The sequence below is a fragment of the Lithobates pipiens genome, unplaced genomic scaffold, assembly GCF_037356315.1.
Source record: "Lithobates pipiens isolate NorthernLeopardFrog02 unplaced genomic scaffold, aLitPip1_a1.2 Scaffold_27, whole genome shotgun sequence".
Classification (NCBI taxonomy): Eukaryota; Metazoa; Chordata; class Amphibia; order Anura; family Ranidae; genus Lithobates; species Lithobates pipiens.
The window spans coordinates 12812570-12830238 of record NW_027507788.1 but is presented as its reverse complement, the minus strand read 5'-3'; the positions used below and the strand labels follow the sequence as shown (position 1 = coordinate 12830238).

Genomic DNA, 17669 nt, shown 5'->3' with positions numbered 1-17669 from the left:
CCCCTGGCTGTGGTAATTACTAAGGCAGGGAAACTGATCAAATCACCTGTGCAAAAATAATGGAAAACCTGAAAACATGACCTGTTGGGGCACCTCGAGGACTGGAGTTGAGAAACCCTGCTCTAGGGAGTCAGTTCACCGAGCTCCGGGACGGCTGTGGAGCATTTTGCACAGGAGTCCTGTGCATCTTCTGGTCTGTTTCCAAAATTCAGACAAAAATTCCGTCCGAAATCGCACATGAAACTGCGAACTGGGATGTACGGGACACCGGCTGCAAGCCTCTCCGCACGGAAGTGTGAACCCAGCCTTAAGGGGCATTCCATATACTGAAGCTTTGATCATTCTGTTGCAGTGTGAACTTCAGATGTCGCCCATTCCAGATGGGCAGAGCGTGGCGAGAGGATCTACCAGAATTGGTTTCCATTCCAGATACCGAGAGCCCTGAGTTTCTGGATGCCTTGGGCTGTAGAAACCTATAGATGTGGAGAGCAGGTATGTGCAATCTACTGGGAAATGGCAATTACCACTTAGGCTCCGTTCACACCTGAGCGTATTGTTTTCAGGCAGAAAGTCGATTTTACCGCGATTTTGTACTGGTCAAAAGGTCAACAATGTAAAGGAATGAAAAACGCCTGTAATCCGCCAAAAAAAGAAGCTGCTGTACTTTTTTGAGCGACGGGCGTTTTGCTTCAGGTGACAGGATGCTCAGATGTGAACAGGGGGCCATTGAAATTAATGGGATTTGTCTTGTTGAGTGTGTAGCACTGACCCCCGAAGGAGCGACTGGTTTTCTTGGGCTTACCGTTTACCTCCTCCGCCTTGTAACTCATCGTTCTTGTCTAGGGGGTTCCCGAGGTTGATGGCCCAATAACTGTAGAGACCGACACTTGAATTCCTTTAGGAATTTTTATTTGCTTAAAAACGTTCAACAGAAACACAGTCTCTCAGTTGGGAATAGAGGGTACAGGATTTGAAGCTCAGGCACTTTGGAAACTGCTGGTACTTAAAGTGGTTGTAAACCCTTACAAACCACTTTGACCTACAGGTAAGCCTAGATTAAGGCTTACCTGTAGGTCCAAGAAATATCTCCCAAACCTACACGGTTTAGGAGATATTTGCTCAAAGACATCGGCATGCAGGCGCACTGAGCGTGGCATCCTCGATGACGAAGATGCCTCGTGTCTCGACTCCCGTGCGCATGCGCGGGAGTGACGTCATCGCGGCTTCGCCAAATGACAGCGGCGGAGCTGCGAGACCCCACCGAGAAGATGGATGCGCCGAACTACAGGGGACAGCGGTGACATCGCTGGCTCCTGTGTCAGGTAAGTGACACATAATGGGCTACTATGCGATGCATAGTAGTCCATTATGCTTTGCCTTTGCAGGGAATCAAAGAGGAAGTAAACTCATCAGGGTTTACTTCCTCTTTAATAAATGTCTCTCTCTAGGTAATCCAGAGAATAGCCACTCGCAACTGGATATTTCTCACTCTCAGATAAATCCTGGTGTGTGGCCTTAGCAGCCGACAAATGACTCAAACTTTAGCAAAATCTCTGCCACAGACTTGGTTGCAAACTTTAGATGAACACAGAACGTCTCTCACAGGAACTTAGTTGTAACCGAAGGATAAAAATAGGAACCTTCTTACGGTATCTTGCAGCCGGTCCGGCGATACCGTAAGAAATGTGGATTCAATTAGTGTCCATACAGCTCAACATTCAGGCTCTTACCGAGCAGCCAGCCTCGTGCGTGGCCCTCTTCTGAAGAGTCCCTCCCCTGGTTGCATGACGAGTTGCTGGGCCTCTCCAAAACCCGAGACGGCACGGGACCACTTTAGAATCCTCCCTCCAGTTACTGTGCCTCGGACTAGCCAGTTCCGAGACTCGGAAACGGATGGATCCGCTCCCCAGGCCATGAGGGCCCCTGGGGGCTGGTCAGGAGGACCAGGACCATGGAGTCACAACATACTTCTGGACTGGAACCCAGAACCACATGACTTCAGCACCTTAAGTACCCTCTCCTGGAATAGACAGCGAGACAACGCATCCACTGATTGGCTCCGAGAGAGAGATTGGTACCCAATGCGTCCAACCAGACTGCGTTCCAATGCCTGTCAAAGGTGCTTCCTACAACTATGACAAGGCAGAACATTAGTATAGCCCAGCCAAACTGATGCCAAAACCATAATTTAGAGCAATTAACCCCAAGACTCAACTATAGTCTTGGGGGAAAAAAATTAATTTACAGACATAGCTCGTACTCTTCAGGAGTACCGGCGCTACAAGTGTTTTTAGAGCTAAGGCTAAGCCCTTGTACACACGGTCGGAGATTCCGACAACCAAATCCGTCGGAGTAATTATAACTGATTAATTCCGGAAGAGGTCCGGAAGTGATTTTGCATACACACAGTTGCACTAAGTTGTCGGAAAATCCGATTGTACATAACGTGATGACGTTATTTCGTTACAATAGGACTACGTTCAGGCTAGTAGCCAATAGCTTTGGTCTAGGAATTTGATCTGAGCATGTGTGGCACTTTGTCCGTCGGAGTAGGCTACACATGATCGGATTATGTCCGATCGGAGCATTTTGTTGGAAAATTTTACCGGCAAGTTGGAAAACTTGGTCCGTCGGATATTCCGACGGAAACAGTCCGATGCATACCACACACAGTCGGAATATCCGACAAAATGGTCCGATAGGAAACATTCCGTCTGAATCTCCGACCGTGTGTACAAGGGCTGAGAGCAGGAAAATGCCTAGGTGTCAAAAGAGCCTCATGCCGTGTACACACGACCGGATTTTCCAGCAGACTAGGTCCAATGGACTTTTTGCGGAGTTCCAACAGAACTTTCCGAATGAACGGACTTGGCCACACATGAACGGACTAAGTCAGTTCGAAAGTCCGTTCATTTTGAACGTGATGACGTAAGACGGGACTGAAAAGGGAAGTTCAATAGCCAGTAGCCAACAGCTTCCCTTGCGTCATATTTGGTTCCGTCGGACCAGCACACAGACGAATGGTTTTCCCGATAGGAATTGAGTCCGTTGGACAGATTTGAAACATGTTCTATTTCTAGGTCCGTCAGATTTTTATAACAGAAGACGATCAGATTATCCCACACACACGATCGTATTGTCCGACGGACTGATCCCGCCAGACCTAGTCTGCCGGAAAAGTCTGATCGTGTGTACGCGGCATTAGTCTCATCAGACATAAGCTGACTATACGCTCTACAATTTAAATGCATAGCTCCCAACTGTCCCTGATTTCGAAGGATTTATTTTTTTAAAGAAATTAGATTTTTTTTATTTTTTTTATTGGATATGTTTATAACATAATGTAGAAAATGTTTTGTTTTGTTTTTGTTTTGTTTTTTACATTTTAGTCTTTTTTTGTTTATATAATAAAAAAAAAAAAAAAATCCAGCGATGATCAAATACCACCAAAAGAAAGCTCTATTTGTGTCACTTATTTATATTTACTCCTTTCCTGAAAGTTACATAACTACAAGGTAAAACTATGAACCTACCTACTGTATATGTGCAAAAACCACTATATGTTCTTATTTTTATTCACAGTCTCCGTATTACTGTTTTTCTACAGAAATTGATACTCCCTCTCGAAGGGTGGTGTGCATGCCGGCTAAGTCCTATGCAGCCTGGAGTCTAATCACTTGAAGAGCATCACGAACGTTTTAATTTATTTTATTTATCTTGTATATTTAATGTATCCATCCTTGGTGAAGGCTTCTTGAACACATCTTCACACCATTAAGAAACAAAATCTACCCCTTTCTGTTCTCCTCCCAGCTCTTCATTGAGGCACCTCTTGTATCTTATCAGCAGTCCTGAAGGGTTCACAACCAGCATTACACCCCCAAGGCTCATTTACTACATCTCTATGTTCTCCTCCCAGCTCTTCATTGTAGAAGGACACCTCTTGTCTCCAGTACTGGAGGGTTCGCGGTCAGCATTACACCCCCATTGCTCATGTGCTACATCTCTATGTTTTTCTTCCAGCTCTTCATTGTAGAAGGAAACCTCTAGTCTCCGGGAAGCAGTACTGGAGGGTTCACAACCAGCATTACACCTCCCAGGGCTCATTTACTACATCTCTATGTTCTCCTCCCAGCTCTTCATTGTAGGACACCTCTAGTCTCCAATACTGGAGGGTTCGCGGTCATCATTACACCTCCCAGGGCTCATTTACTACATCTCTATGTTCTCCTTCCAGCTCTTCATTGTAGAAGGACATCTCTTGTCTCCTATCAGCAGTACTAGAGGGTTAACAGTCAGCATTACACCCCTATGGCGCATGTACTACATCTCTATGTTCTCCTCCCAGCTCTTCATTGTAGAAGGACACCTCTAGTCTCCAGTACTGGAGGGTTCGTGGTCAGCATTACACCCCCATTGCTCAAGTGCTACATCTCTATGTTCTCCTTCCAGCTCTTCATTGTAGAAGGACACCTCTAGTCTCCGGGAAGCAGTACTGGAGGGTTCACAGCCAGCATTACACCTCCCAGGGCTCATTTACTACATCTCTATGTTCTCCTCCCAGCTCTTCATTGTAGGACACCTCTAGTCTCCAGTACTGGAGGGTTCGCGGTCATCATTACACCTCCCAGGGCTCATTTATTACATTTCTATGTTCTCCTCCCAGCTCTTCATTGTAGAAGAACACCTCTAGTCTCCAGTACTGGAGGGTTCGCGGTCATCATTACACCTCCCAGGGCTCATTTACTACATCTCTATGTTCTCCTCCCAGCTCTTCATTGTAGGACACCTCTAGTCTCCAGTACTGGAGGGTTCGCGGTCATCATTACACCTCCCAGGGCTGATGTGCTACATCTCTATGTTCTCCTCCCAGCTCTTCATTGTAGAAGAACACCTCTAGTCTCCGGGAAGCAGTACTGGAGGGTTCACAGTCAGCATTACACCTCCCAGGGCTCATTTACTACATCTCTATGTTCTCCTTCCAGCTCTTCATTGTAGAAGGACATCTCTTGTCTCCTATCAGCAGTACTGGAGGGTTAACAGACAGCATTACACCCCTATGGCGCATATACTACATCTCTATGTTCTCCTCCCAGCTCTTCATTGTAGAAGGACACCTCTTGTCTCCTATCAGCAGTACTGGAGGGTTCGCAGTCAGCATTACACCACTTTTTATTTCATCATGGCCCAAAACTGGTTACCAAATCACTTAAAGTGGAGTTTCCGCTCATTGGAACCCTCCCCCCCTCCGGCGCCACAATTGGCACCTTTCAGGGGGGAGGGGGGTGTAGGTACCTGTACAGTACAGGTATCTGCACCCACTTCCGGCATAGATATCCGCAGAATCTACGCCCCTTTCTGCAGAATCTACGCCCCTTTCCGCAGGTCCCCCGCTGTCTGCTGGGAACACACGGATCCCAGAGACAGCGGGGACCATCCTTGTTGCGCAGCGCGACTCTCGCATGCACAGTAGGGAACCGGGAAATGAAGCCGCAAGGCTCCACTTCCTGACTCCCATAGCCATGATGGCGGCGGCAGCACCCGAGAGACGATCGAGAGATCGGCTTCGGGTGCCGACATCGCGGGCGCGCTGGGTGGGTAAGTGTCCTTATTTTAAGAGTCAGCAGCTGCAGTATTTGTCACTGTTGGCTTTTAAAAAAAAAAAAAAACAGCGGAACTCCCGCTTTAAGTGGCCCTCTCTCTTGGAAAGGTTGAGCACCCCTGCTTTAAAGGCTGGCTTGAATTTGTGTAAATCTGCAGCCTTTTTTTAAAAAGGATCCTTGAGGATCCTGCCATAAAGGTCCTTGTTCAGGCACTTACTGCTATGGGGTGACATAGTGCTAGGACAAAGTCATTAAGAGCACAGGGCAAACATGACAACCTGCGCTGCAACCCCCCACACCCCAGATGTATGAGCATTATGTGTCAACAAAAATCTCCCCACAAAAACACTAATCTGCATGCTTAAGCATAAATTCCCCCTCCTCCCATTACAAATCCACCCCCCTGCTAAAGTCCCCCTTGCCAGCACAAGTCTATGCCCCCCCCAAAAAAGAAAACTCAATCCTAGCCTAAATCCTCCACCTCTAAAATGTCTCCTGCTAGTACACATTTTCTCCCCCTACTTCAACCCCCCCCCCCCCCCAGCACAAATTTCCCCCAAATCCTCCCTCCTAGCACAAATTTTCTAGCTCCCAACACAAATCCCACTCTTAGCAGTCCCCCCTAAACTTCCCCAACCAGAACAATACTTACCCCCAAATTCCCCCTCCCAACACAAATCCCCTCCCTCACAATATTCTTGTAGCACCCCCCCCCCCACCTCACATGATTCTACAATGCCCAGGACAGTCGCCCCTCCTGCCCAAGCCTTGTCCCATTACATGTCACCCAATTGTGCTGTTGTGTTGTCACCCTGACACAAGTGCCCCTAGTGGAGGTTACATGTAGCACATAATGCAGGCATGGTTTACGGTTTCCACCTTCAGGAAGCCAGGTCGCAGCAATTATGTGCAGGTGGCACTGGGGCGAATGTATGTGGAAAGGAAGCGGTTCAAGAAGGCTGTAGGAGATCAGCAGCATTGAGACGCATGATACACTATGCAGTATTTTATTACATTATATAAGTTTTATTACATTTATATAAGTTTTGGGTGGCACAGTGGTGTAGTGGTTAGCACTTTCCCCTAGCAGTAAGAGGGGACGCTGGTTCAAATCCCAATCACGACACTACCAGCTTAGAGTTTGCATGTTCTCCCTGTGCCTGAGTTTCCTCCAGGTACTCCGGTTTCCTCCCACACTCCAAAGACATGCTGGTAGGTTAATTGGATCCTGTCTAAATTGTCTGTATGTAGTATGTATGAATGTGTGTTAGGGGACCTAGATTGTAAGCTCCTTGAGGGTAGGGACTGATGTGATTGTACAATGTATATGTAAAGCGCTGCATAAATTGATGGCGCTATATAAGTAACTGGAATAAATAAATACGTTTCCAAACTGATGTCCCCATATACATTCCCAGTGATCCCTTCAATGGACAGGTACATTTGGCTGGAGCGCACTCACACCTCTTCTTCATATTGCCTCTGCAATCAGCTGACCTTGTCTGCCATTTTGTTTTTCTTTTTTACCTTGTTACATTGTTAGAAATTCATTATTGGAAATATATATTTTATTTCATAAAAAAAAAAGAAAAAAAATCCACCAGAAAAAAAACAACTGTCCTTGTTTTATATCACACTTGATGAGACTTCTGTTTTTATTTTAAATGGGACTTTTTAGCTGCTATTTCAATTAGATTTATATAAATGTGACTGTATTGGACATATGAAGAATTAATCACAATTGTAATTTTAAAATTAATTAAAAATGTATATAAAAGCCTGTCTGTCTGTTCAATCCTGAATTTGTTTCATATATATATATATATATATATATATATATATATATATATATATATATATACATATACACACATCCCACCAGTCAGCTTTATCCAATGTAATATTTGGGGGAGCTTGGGTTCACCAACCAACCAGCCCTGTTGTTGGTGAAAGCAACAGGCAAAACAAAGTAGCTTCCCAGCATGAACAAAAACGGAAAGTCCCTACACTTGTGAGTCAAAAGCAAAGATATGGCTCACCACCAGTATAAACCTTGCCCCATACAGGGTCCAAAGTCCCCATCTGCTCCCAGGGGTTACAGACACCTGCTCACTACTTCCTGCCCTTTTTAGTCCTTCCCGTTTTAGGACCACATTCCCCGTAGACTGGGTTGGAGGCTGTTTACCACCAAAAAAAACTCTTAGAGACTTAGAACTCTAGGTCCCATAGCAGGAATAAACAATCGTGGGGATACTGACAATCATTTTTTTTTCTTTTTTCTCAGAACCCCTTACCCTGCATGGGTGGGAATCCATGAGTATCTCAAAACTGTATTCCGTTGTTCCCCTTAAAGCGGGAGTCCGTGTTTTGTTTTGTTTTTTTTAAAGCCAGCAGCTACAAATACTGCAGCTGCTGACTTTTAAAATAGTGTCACTTACCCGCCCAGCGCGCCCGCGATGTCGGCACCCGAAGCCGATCTCTCGAGTGCTGCCGCCGCCATCTTGGGTATGGGAATCAGGAAGTGGAGCCTTTCGGCTTCATTTCCCGGTTCCCTACTGCGCATGCGCGAGTCGCGCTGCGCAATACGGATGGACCCGCTGCCTCTGGGATCTGTGTGTTTCCCAGCAGGCAGCGGGGGACTTTCGGAAAGGGGCGTAGATCTACGCCCCTTTCCGCAGAGAGATATCCCGGAAGTGGGTGCAGATACCTGTAATGTACAGGTACCTGCACCCCCCTCCCCCCTGAAAGGTGCCAATTGTGGCGCCGGAGGGGGGGAGGGTTCCAATGAGCGGAAGGTCCACTTTAGGGTGGACCTCCGCTTTAAATTGGTCACAGCCCAAATAATTGGAACACATACCTCCCTTCCAGGACCCATCCCTGGTATCCTGTAAACAAAATATAAGATATATAAGTGCAGTTCTTTTACATTTACATTCTTTTACAAAACAGATTCTTCCAATTAAAGTGGTTATGAAGGTTCTTTTATGTTAATACATCCTATGCATTACGATAAAAAAAAAAACCTTATGTGTGCAGCAGGCCCCCTCAGCCCCACCAAATGCTGAGCCCCATCTTTATCCAGCGAAGTTGCACGAGTGCCTCAGCCGTGCATGACTCTCCCTCCTGACTGGCTGAGACAAAACAGCAACGCCATTGCCCCCTGCTGCTGTCAATCAAAGTTAGTTAGCCAATAAGGAGCAGCCCCCCACAATACTGAGCCCCATCTTTATCCAGCGATGTTGCGCGAGTGCCTCGGCCGTCTGGGACTCTCCCTCCTGACTGGCTGAGACAAACACCATTGGCCCCCCAGCTGCCGTCCATCAAAGTTAGTTAGCCAATGAGGAGAGAGAGGGGGAAGGGGCCGGACCACAGCTCCCTGTCTGAATGGACACAGAGCTGCGGCTCAGCTTGGGTGCCCCCAGAGGAAGCTGCTTACTATGGGGGGCACTCGACAGGAGGGAGGGGCCAGGAGCGCCGGAGAGGATCCCGAGAAGAGGAGGATCAGGGCTGCTCTGTGCAAAGCCACTGCGACAGAGCAGGTATGTATAACATGTTTGTTATTTTTAAAGAAAAAATAAACAAGATTTTAGTATCTTTTTTTTTTTTTTATAATTGCATTTTTTATTTTTTTAGAATTCAGCTTAACAGTCAACTAAGGACAAAGACATATGTCCATATATTAAATTTACATAATATCCAAAACTGTGTATACACATATCAAAATATTCTATTCAAAAAGAAAACAACAAGAGAAAAGAAAAAAAAAGAACAGAAAAAAAAAGGTAAAAATCACTTCCCTCTTAACATACAATATATTATAAAAGTTGAATTTGCTCCGATACCCCTCCCAGTTGAGGGCCCCGACCTCCCTAGCTATTTATGTTCCTAATATCTCTCAGTGCACCAATCAATCATTATACCTCTAAGTTCAGAAAAAAAAAAAGTGAAGTTGTATCATATTAGAAAAAAAAAAGGGGAGGGGGAGAGGGATGAGAAGAACCAATTTTTTTTTTGTGCATTTCTTTCCCCTCTCCTCTCCTTGAAAAAAGCCTCTATGGGCCTAATTACCACCACATACAAAACTAAATAATGAATTGATCCATAAATTCACTGTGCACTTGTTAGTGTTAAAAAAAAAAAAAATCTATGCAAAAAGGCCTTTAAGGGCCACCATGTGCCTGTTTGCATTGATTAATAAAAATCAATCAATAAATAAATAAATAAATTACGTGATCATTTAATAATAAAGGTTATTACTTCTCTTCTCTCTGTCCCTTCCCCCACCCGCTTACATGGATTACATTGTCTCGCCATATTTAACAGGCGATTATTATACCCACTTATTGTACCCATATTATACTGCTATTGTACCCAGTCCATGTGTGCCCACTCTCTTTAACACATTTAAATTAGGGCTGGGAAAATGAAAGATGAATTCCTCGATTAATTGTAAAAATTTTTTGATCGATCAAAATTCTTTTGATTGGCACTCACCTCTCTGCCGGCTTCAGGGTCTTCAGGGAGTTCCAGTGACGTCACAGACATCAACGTCACTGGACCCCTCCCCCCTTCCCCAAGTGCCTCCGTCTGCTAACGAAGGGAAAGGGGGAGGAGTCCAGTGACGTCGATGTCCGTGACGTCACCGGACAGCCTGGACAGTGATGGTAAATATGGATGTGGTTAACTGGGATCATTCAGTGAGCTACGTGTAGGCAAATTTGATAACCTCCTTTTTTAACATTGTTGTAAAAAAAAAAAAAACAACAAAACGTATGTATGTCTGGCATGTCTGCGTGACTGGCTAAAGTGATGCCTACTATAAAGTGACTAACAGTCAATATAAGACAAGTTTTATAATTAAAGTTAAACTGACTTTCCACATTTTTCTTAAAGTTTAATAAAATGACTTACGTCAGCGCTACAGTTTGAATTTAAAACGTATTTGTGTGAACTGTGAAGTTAAGTCATGGATTGTGGAAACTAACTAGTGTCGGGTGATTGTATATAGTGTATACCACATTTACCACTGACTAATGCAGAGTTGCAATGCAAGGAGATCAGCTAAAAGTAGTTGGATCTGTATGTGCGTTATAATTAATCGAAATTAGTAGATTAATCGATTTTAAAATAAATCGATGAATCGAACACGAAAATTTTAATCAGTAACAGCCCTAATATATATATCAAGTTAGAACGTGAAACAATTCATTTGATTCTCGTTCTCTGTTTATTTATTTTCAGTGTTGAACAGTATTTAGTCACAGGGTGATTTGTTTCAGTAGACTGTATGTATTTGCCATCACTAGTCATCTGGTGACATGCACTATATACTAATTTGTGTTAATTGATTTTGATACTTTTTATTTTTTTATTTATATATTTTTTTTTTCTATTCTTGTATGCACAGGGCAGGGTTTGCACGGTGTAGTAAGATTGAGTAATTCATGTTCACTGGAGTGGATCTATAGTATTCAATATTTTTTAATTCGCTGATGTGGTTTTATATTATATTCAGCACTGCTTATTCTATAGTTTAGATAAGGATTATTGTACACATTTTTGTTTTTATAAAGTGGAGGCTTAGTTTTAAAGTTTTTGCTCAGCGCAGTGGTGATACACAGTAGATGGGGAAAGAGTGAGTGTACCTTTGTTTCAAATACACATTTGTTGTCGGAAAATTTGAAAACCTGCTAGCCAACAATTGTTGGCGGAAAGTCCGACAACAATTGTCCAATGGAGCGTACACACAGTCGGATTGTCCGCCAACAGCCTGACATCCAAGATTTCCGTCGGAAAGTCCGATCGTGTGTACAAGGATTAAGAGTATCCAAGACCGAGACCACACAATTGAAACAAAATCCCCTGGTAATGGACTTTTAAGGCACAGAAAATTATTATAAGTTTATCTAATATGAAAAATATTTATTGAAATATGAAAGTACAAAACATTTTTTGTAACATTGGATGTGGCACATTACATGCCCAACTCAACCGACTTACCTTTGAGACCACACAATATGGCAACTTTATACTGTTGGCTGCACCTAGAAGCTCTCTTCTACCACGGAGGGATAATGGAATGCTTTCCAAGTGTCAATATTTTTTCTATAGTTGTCTAACATTAGACAGGAATACGGTGTGTTTGACCCATGGAGGCCAGTCCATTTGTGTTACCTATCTGTCCATATTTTAAAATGTGTGGCCATCCAAAGAGAAGAATCAGTGCTTACCCATGACCTGCGTCCCGATGCACCATACGGCAGTAGCAGATTTCAGCTTCCAGTAAGACCAAAAATCTTCCTAGTGGCATGAGGGCTTCCATGTACACTCAGGAGCATGGGAGCCATAGAAATCTGAGTGATCTAGGAAAAAAAGGTATAGAGGATTAGGTTCTAATACCACATATTAGGAGGATATTTTAGCACAAACATTGGGTAGTTGCCACCATGATCCACAAGGCAAAGTCCATCATTTCACAATCATGCCATGAGTAGATTAAAGTGTTGCTCAATCCAGGAGCCTGCATTCACTATATCTGGTCTCCCCAAGACCCTGCGTTCACTATATCTGGTCTCCCCAAGACCCTGCGTTCACTATAGCTGGTCTCCCCAGGACCCTGCATTAACAATATCTGGTCTCCCCAAGACCCTGGGTTCACTGTATCTGGTCTCCCCAGGAGCCTGCATTCACTATATCTGGTCTCCCCAGGAGCCTGCATTCACTATAGCTGGTCTCCCAAGGAGCCTGCATTCACAATATCTGGTCTCCCACAGTACACAGAACATGGAAATGCAATTATTTATTTTATTTTATTCAAACTTGTCTTACATACACACCGTCACACAAATGTTGGCCAACAATTACGAACATGGGAACGCGGTAACGTACAAGACGTACGACGAGCCGAGAAGAAGGAAGTTCAATAGCCAGCGCGCTGCCCTTTGGGCTCCTTCTGCTTGATTCCAAGCATGCGTCAACTTTCCTGCGACTGACTTGCGTACACGCGATCGGGAAGGTCCGACAATAAAAATTTGTTGGCGGAAAATTTGAGAACCTGCTAGCCAACATTTGTTGGCGGAGAGTCCGCCAACAAATGTTCGCTGGAGCGTAGACACGGTCGGACTTTCCACCAACAAGCTCACATCCAACATTTGTTATTGGAAAATCCGACCGTGTGTACGCGGCATTAGAGTTAAAGGGAGAATTGGTACATACAGTATTAGGGTTGCAATGCGCTGACATTGCATGGAACAATGCCATTAGGGTTACAGGGTGGGAATGTGTAATAAAGGAAGTTTGTGGTTTGTTAGTAGTTTGTGGGACCTGAGGGTTCTGGGACAGATGCTAAACTCATGACATTGAAACTGATGTGGTTGATTCTCTAAATTACTTAGTACTTGCTAATTGTTACTCGTCAATGTTTTGGCGATGTTTTTGGCTGCGACTTGCGGCAGACACCATATCAGACATAAATTACAATGTTACGCCAATAAAAAAAAAAAAAAAGCAGCACGTTCCCTGTTTAAATTTATGAGATTGCTAAATGACTTTTACATGCAAATAAAAAAGTGTGCCAAGTCTTTTTCTCCATTCGCACTATAGAAGCGCGTGAGTTCGTGCAAAAGCACGTGATTGGCACGCATTCACGTAATACACAAAAAAATGTGTGCGTGGGGTTTAAAGGGGTTGTAAAGGTAAATGTTTTTTCACCTTAATGCATTCTATGCATTAAGGTGAAAAAACATCTCACACTGCCTGCGCCCCCAGCCCCCCTGTTTTACTTACCTGACCCCTCGAAAGTCCCGCGCTCACCCCCGTCGCCCTCTTCGCCGCTCAGCCTGGCCGCTGATTGGCTGGAGTGGATGGATTGAAAGCAGCACAGCCATTGGCTCGCGCTGCTGTCAATCACATCCAATGACGCGGCGCGCCGGGGGGGGGGGCGGGGCCGTGTGATACAGCGAGCGGCTATAGCCGCCGGCTGTATCACGGGAACATGCACGCAGGTGCTTCTCACCATGTGAGGGAGCTCGCATGAACGTGAGAAGTACCTGCGGGGGAGGAAGCAGAGACAGCCGCCGAGGGACCCTAGAAGAGCCCGTTCGGGGCCACTCTGTGCAAAACAAGCTGCACAGAGTGGAGATAAGTATAACATGTTTGTTATTTTTTTTTTTTTTTTACTTTACAATCCCTTTAATTAATTCTTAATTGGACCCAAACAAAGTACTACGTGATTTGGTGGGGTGCAATTTTTTTAACAAAAGGTCATACTTTTTTTTTTCGTGTGTGTACATGATTCTCTCAAGTCAAATTGAAACAAATAGGCTGCCCTAAACGCCAGGCTTGAAAATGTGGAAAGTTGTGCAAGAATGCATGTGCACCGTCACACCCGCCTAGATGAAACAGAGCTTAAAGAGGAAGTAAACCCTGATGAGTTTACTTCCTCTTTTTTTCCCTGCAAAGGTAAAGCATAATGGACTACTATGCATCGCATAGTAGCCCATTATGTGTCACTTACCTGACACAGGAGCCAGCGAAGTCGCACTGTCCCCTGTAGTCCGCCGCATCCATCTTGCTGGTGGCGTCTCGCAGCTCCGCCGCTGTCATTCGGCGAAGCCGCGATGACGTCACTCCCGCGCATGCGCACGGGAGTCGACAAATGCGGCAGCTCCATTTTTGGAACTGCCGCGTTCAGTGCGCCTGCGCGCCGCTGTCTACGGCGAATGCGCCGTAGACAGCGGTGCCCGTTTTTCGGGGCAAATATCTCCTAAACCATATAGGTTTAGGAGATATTGCTTGGACCTACAGGTGAGCCTTAATCTAGGCTTACCTGTAGGTCAAAGTGGTTTGTAAGGGTTTACAACCACTTTAATGCCCTGTACACGCGGTTGGATTTTCCGACAGAAAATGTGCGATCGGATCGCGTTGTCTGAAAAATCCGACCGCGTGTGGGCTCCATCTGACTTTTTCCATCGGATTTTCCGACGCGCAAAGTTTGAGAGCGGGATCTAAAATTTTACGATGACAAAATCCGATCGCATACATTTTCCGATCGTGTGTAGACAATTCCGACAGACAAAGCGCCACGCATGCTGAGAATAAACTAAGAGACGCAAAGCTATTGGCTACTGGCCCCGTTTATAGTCCCGGCGTACGTGTTTGACGTCACCTCGTTCAGAACGATCGGATTTTCCGACAACTTTGTGTGACCGTGTGTATGCAACAAATGTTTGGGCCAAAATCCGTCAGAAAAAATTATTATTATTATTATTCAGGATTTATATAGCGCCAGCAATTTACGCAGCGCTTTACAATATAAAATCAGACGGACTTTGTGGTCGGAATATCCGACCATGTGTACGGGGCATAACAGTCACTTTAAGGGCCGGTTCACACCACATGCAGTCCAGTGCGATTTTTTTTTCTTCATCAGAAACGCATGAATAGTAGGTTATATGGTTTTCAATGGCAATGTTCACACCAATGCATTCCAGCTCCAGAAAAAAATATTTGAATTTGCTGCATTTTTTCTGGATCAAAAAAGCAGAAGAAAACACCTAAAAGCACCAAAAAACGCACTGGAAAGCACATGTCCTTATTTAATCACTTAAAGGGGAGGGCCAGCTGAAATTTTTTTTAAAGTCAGCAGCTACAAGCACTGTAGCTGCTGACTTTCAATAAGCACTTACCAGTCCAGGGTGCCCGTGATGTCGGCCTCCCAAGGCCGACCCATCCCTTGGCTCTCGGGTCCCAGCGCCGCCATTCTAACTAAGGGAAACAGGCAGCATTTTAACCACTTGCAGACCGGACCAATTTGCTGGTCAAAGACCAGACCCCTTTTTGCAATTCGGCACTGCGTCTCTTTAACTGACAATTGCGCGGTCGTGCGACGTGGCTCCCAAACAAAATTGACGTCCTTTTTTTCCCACAAATAGAGCTTTCTTTTGGTGGTATTATTTTTTGCGCTATAACCAAAAATAGAGCGACAATTTTGAAAAAAACGCATTATTTTTTACTTTTTGTTATAATAAATATCCCCCAAAAATATATAAAAAACATTTTTTTCCCTCAGTTTAGGCCGATACGTATTCTTCTACATATTTTTTGTAAAAAATCGCAATAAGCGATTATTTATTGGTTTGCGCAAAAGTTATAGCGTTTACAAAATAGGGATAGTTTTATAGCATTTTTATTAATAATTTTTTATTATTATTTTTTTTACTAGTAATGGCGGCGATCAGCGATTTTTATTGTGACTGCGACATTGTGGGGGACCCATCGGACATTTTTGACACATTTTTGGGACCATTGTCATTTATACAGTAATCACTGCTATATAAATGCAGTGATTCCTGTGTAAATGACACTGGCAGTGAAAGGGTTAACCAGTGGGTGGCAGTGTAGGGGTTAAGTGTTCCTAGGGGTGTGTTACTAACTGTGGGGGGGTTGGGCTTTTATTTAGTGAACACTGATCTCTGCTCCAATCACATGGAGCAGAGATCAGCGTCACTAGTTGCTAGGCAGAATGGAGAAATGTTGTTTACACGGCATTTCCTCCATTCGGCCGCTCCGTGAGATGATCGCGGGGATGCCCACGGCGATCGAGTCCGCAGGTCCCGCGACCGGACTCACGGGGTCCCGACCAGTGCGGGAGCGCGGCGCCGGCGGTGCGCTCCCGATGGCAGGGCGGCATTGAAGATTGGACGTACCTGTACGCCAATATGCCTGCCCGTGCCATTCTGTCGACGTACATCGTCGTGCGCTGGTCGGGAAGTGGTTAATGTACTTTTGTTTTTCAGGGTGGCCCCTCCACTTTAAGGACCGAGCCTCTTTTTTTAGATGTGTTGTTTACAAGTTAAAATCCGTTTTTTTTTTTTTTTTGCTAGAAAATTACTTAGCCAAACATTATACTTTTTTTTTCTAACACCCTAGAACAGTGATGGCGAACCTTGGCACCCCAGATGTTTTGGAACTACATTTCCCATGATGCTCAACCACACTGCAGAGTGCATGAGCATGATGGGAAATGTAGTTCCAAAACATCTGGGGTGCCAAGGTTCCCCATCACGAACTGATGGGCACTGATTGGCAGCACTAATGGGCACTGTTGGGATTGCACTGATAATCAGTGTAGATGTAAGTTTTAGCCCTTGTACACGCGGTCGGACATTCCGACGGAAAATGTCCAATCGGACCGCGTTGTTGGATAATCCAACCGTGTGTGGGTTCCATCGGACTGTTTCCGTCGGAATATCCGACGGACAAAGTTTAAGCCCTTGTACACACATGTTGTTGGAAAGTTTTATAGCCCAGCTCTAAAACGTTGTCCGTAGAATATTCCCGATGGAAACAGTCCGATGGAGCCCACACACGGTTGGATTATCCAACAACGCGGTCCGATCTGACGTTTTTCATCGTAATGTCCAACCGTGTGTACAAGGGCTTAGAGCTGGGCTATAAAACTTTCTGACAACATGATCCGATCGGACTTTGTCCGGTTGTGTGTAGAGAATTCCGATCGGACAAAGTGCCACGCATGCTCAGATCAAATTCCTAGACCAAAGCTATTGGCTACTAGCCTGACCGTAGTCCCGTCGTAACAAAATAACGTCATCACGGATTTTTACGACAACTTTGTCCGACCGTGTGTATGCGACACCAGTTTCTGACAAAATCCGTCGGACAAAATCCGATTTTGTTGTCGGAATGTCGGACCCGTGTGTACAAGGGCTAACAGTAGCCTGTTCTCGGCTCTCTTTTTCTCTCCTCGCACTGACAGCGATAACCGGCTTCAGTTTACACCGTGATCAGCTGTCGCCGGACACAGCTGACCACGTTTTAAAGGGCTGCTGTGATTGGCCCTTTACCCAGATCTGTGATCAGTTGAGTCCGTAGGACCCGGAGATCACAGAGCACACTGCAGGGGGGGGGGGGCGCAGGCAGCGCGATCACGGGAGGACGTCAAATGACGTCTATATAGCGCTGACGGGAAGTAGTTAAAAAAAAAAAACACATAGGTGTGAACCGAGCCTAAGAAAACCTTCTCATGTTGCTTTACAAGGCGTTTGT

At 45.0% G+C, this 17669-nt stretch overlaps 1 long non-coding RNA gene across 9 annotated transcripts in view; it reads right to left on the bottom strand.

Moving 5' to 3' along the window:
- Positions 1-17669, bottom strand: part of LOC143933537 (uncharacterized) — a 483729-nt gene that overhangs the window by 178171 nt on the left and 287889 nt on the right. For all 9 annotated transcript variants that reach the window (XR_013263113.1, XR_013263115.1, XR_013263118.1 and 6 more), the window contains one exon: positions 11834-11965. This is a non-coding gene — a long non-coding RNA (uncharacterized LOC143933537). The remainder of the gene's footprint in view (positions 1-11833; positions 11966-17669) is intronic.